The sequence below is a fragment of the Nicotiana tomentosiformis genome, chromosome 5 (assembly GCF_000390325.3).
Source record: "Nicotiana tomentosiformis chromosome 5, ASM39032v3, whole genome shotgun sequence".
Classification (NCBI taxonomy): domain Eukaryota; kingdom Viridiplantae; phylum Streptophyta; class Magnoliopsida; order Solanales; family Solanaceae; genus Nicotiana; species Nicotiana tomentosiformis.
The window spans coordinates 65,517,507-65,521,179 of record NC_090816.1 but is presented as its reverse complement, the minus strand read 5'-3'; the positions used below and the strand labels follow the sequence as shown (position 1 = coordinate 65,521,179).

General features: G+C 38.4%; 1 long non-coding RNA gene across 1 annotated transcript; it reads right to left on the bottom strand.

The window, feature by feature from the left end:
- Positions 1-1,152: 1,152 nt before the first annotated feature.
- On the bottom strand, positions 1,153-3,032 carry LOC104111626 (uncharacterized). The gene is made up of 3 exons (XR_689758.3): positions 2,799-3,032; positions 2,107-2,151; positions 1,153-1,470 (listed from the first exon to the last, which is right to left on the bottom strand). It is a non-coding gene; the product is annotated as an uncharacterized lncRNA (long non-coding RNA).
- Positions 3,033-3,673: the final 641 nt, after the last annotated feature.

The following is a 3,673-nucleotide window of genomic DNA, read 5'->3' as shown; positions in this document are numbered from 1 at the left end:
CTAATATTTTTGTCTATTACCTTATTCTAAAAACTTCAACAAAATATTCTTTCGCTCTTAGATCCGCTTGCTCCATCTCACTAGCTCTTCGGGTCGCCTAACATTCTCTTTTTACCAGGGTTAGGAGTCATACTAAGGTAAATAGTTATCCCTTCTAGGATTCCAGTGCTTATCTTCTAAAGTTTCTGAATATTCTAGTATTCATATCCGATTGTACTAATCTAGTTTGCACCATCTGGGTGTCTCAGAAGGAGAACTATTACCATGTTTGTAATATCCTTCGAACATGTCATCTAATGCTAATAATTCATCCATCATTTTGGTTTACTCTAACCCTATCTGGATCCTGATATCCCATCCTTCTCGTAAACTATATCTGTTAGCTCTCATAGGGCATAACTGAGATGGGTGTGGCCAATTATAAATACATCTGTTACTATTGAAGGTGACTCAGAATGCTTATATTTCTTTGCCTGAATTGTAAATACTAATAATCTTCACTAATTTGGTACCTCGTACCCTCCTTCACCTTGCTTTTGTTACCTATTGAAACTTATTCTCTTACCTTCTGATACTCCCATGGCCTGCTATTCACGAGGTGTGTTTGATATTCCCATCCTAGGCTCTTAATCTGCATATTTGCACATCTGGTATGCACGATCTGATAGGGCCTCAAATAGGGCCACATCGTCAAGAACTCTCTCTCTATTAGTGCCCTTACCTGTTGCTGTATTAGCCCTCTAACTAGCTGTAATCTTCATAATTGCAAACATCTCTACATCATTGGCAAAACAAAGTCCTGACTCAAACTCGTATGACTCAGCTCTATACTAAATGCCTTGTAGCTTCATGTTTATATAATGTGGTCCACAACACATCTATAAATAAGGCTTTACTAGACACAGCTGGTAGACTCCCTAGGATAGAACTGCTCTGGTACCAAGTTTGTCACGCCCCAAACCTGGGGAGGCGTGGCCGGCACCCGGTACCATACTCGGCCCGAGCGTACCACTCTGTAACTGTTAACTTTGGAGGGGTATCCCTCAACTTAGGACGACGAGGCGTACTTGCAAGATGACAATACCAATCAAGGCGGGGCCATATTCTGAATCATCTGAAAATAATGTCTCTCTTATTTGAGGGGTAAACATACCCAAAATCTTATATACATAACTGTGCAGGACGACGAGACATCCATGAATGTCTTCAACCAGCAATACCAAACTGAACGTATACACAGTGCGGGAAAGGCAACAATACTGATAAAATCAATAGGACTCATCTACAAGCCTCTAGAGATAACTGAACTATATCATGGTCGGGACAGGGCCTCGACCTACCCATCAAACTTGTATATATAAAATGGACTCCAAGGTCTGGACCTGGTAACTCCGTGGAAGTGGAGCTTACCAAATAAGTTGTTGTTTGACTCTGTCTACTGGGAAGGTCTATCCAGCTGTCTATCAGAACCTGCAGGCATGAAATGTAGTATCCCCGGCAAAAGGGATGTCAGTAAGAAATAATGTAACGAGTATGTAAGGCAACAAAATAAGTGAAAGCTGAAACTGAACAGATTATATAATAACTAAAAGTAACTAGGAGTCAAAGATAATCTGAAGATATGCTTACCTGCTGATACTGACTCAACTCTCTCAATATAGTAAGTAAAATAGTTGTCCGGCCCTATAAGGTTCGGTACCTATAACTGCTCTGCCGTAGTAGATTCTCTCATAGGCACTCGGCCATACTAGGCTCTGTATCTCGGCCATTTTGGGCTTGCTCATAGGCGCTCGACCACAGTAGGCTCGGTGTATAACTTACCATCTGATCTAAGGTTGCCCAATAGGGCCTACCCACCGATTATAGCTCGGTGGTGGTGAAAATACTGTAATACTAAATATATATATATAGACCCTCTACTCTCTTGACAGAAAGAAGACAATACTTAACTGAATAGAAACTCCAGTAAGGGAGAATACTATAGCTTATGAGACTAGGATAATGTGAATAAATTCAGGAATACGAACTTCTCTTTATATATCTTTATCAAACACATGTAGTTATGAGATCATGCCAAAATGAAGGAAAGGTTTAGACGTAACATACCTTTGTTGATAATGACTCAATATACACTGCCCATAGTACTTCTACCTACATCAAGGTATGAAGTATGGTTAATACCATGGAAGAACTCAAAACACATTTCTAAGCTATTAGCTCTCTTACGGAGAATTGGGCAGCACTTCCCCTATATTTCCTCACTTCTCCCAATATGAAACACCACCAAACAACATCATCATTAATATCAATAGCTAATCCTATCCATTCAACCCCTCAACAATGTAAGAACAATTCATGCAATAGTACAACGAGCGTCAAGCTCGGTTTGTGATTAAACCACTATAGTTTTAAACTCCTTCTTCCTTCCCAAATTTATCAACAACATCAACCGCCACATATTCAATAATACCTACTAATTTTCTGCCACAATACAACTTTAAAACGACCCCATAACTGTCCCATAAGTTTAATAACTCAAAACTAATTTTTTGGTTTACTAAAACATGTTTTCGACTTGTCTTTTCTTTCCAATCGAGCAATACAACCAATAATATATAATTAAGCCTCATAACCTATAAACCAGCCATGAATTCAACCTAAATATAAGTTCACAACCAGCCAACAGTGATGCAATAACAAACAGCATACCACTCTTTCAAAACTCGCTAGGTCTAGTCTTTATGATCGAGTTACAACTCGTAGAAGCATAGATAATGGAAGGAGAAGCATAATTTTACCTTGGACTTATTAGAAGCCACGAAACCTAGTCCTTATTCATCCAAAATCAGTCTCCCAACACAGATACAAGCAGGAGAAAGTGAAACTACCAAGGTGTCCGGGGTTTTCTTCACTAGAATCACATCGTATCGCCCGAAATTACCTATGGTTTCTGTGGGATTTTTGGGGAGGAGTTGCAGGGGTTCAATCTGAATTTGTTGGTATGAGAAATGAGTGAATGAAATTAGTTAATAAGTTTTTAAAAGTCCCCTCTTGGCTTCCCCTCTCTAGTCACTTTAGGAGCTTTTAATTGAGGCCTCTCCTTTTGGCAAGTAGGTGATGCACCTACTTGTCACCTACCAGTCTGCGCAATCTTGCACGAATGTGAATATTGCTCTACTCTAATGTTGTATCAATAAAAAATTTAATTTATTGGAAACTAGACTCACAGATCTTCGATTTGGTAGGTAGATCATCTCGTAATTCCAATTATATTAGGAGAAATGCTCAGCTACATTTGACCTAATTTTCAGCATATTTATGAATGTAACTTTTGATGACTTTTGCCAACTTTTGTTCTACGACTCGCTTGACTTCAAAATATAACACACAAATATCATAAGACTAAAATAACTCATAATATAACCTCCTTATCATTTTGAGCACCCTAATCTCACCCCAAAAGTACATGTTATAATATTCCCAACTTGTCGACTTTTGACGAAACTTATTTTCTTTAATTCGTTTAGCTTCTAAGCCTTCCAACCCTCTTGGTAATTGCAGTTCATGATCTTAAATATTTGTAACATCCGAGTTAACATGATTAACTTAATTTATGTACTTTCAAAGATGATCTTATTTCTGAGCTTACATCAATTGACTTACGACGTACTCT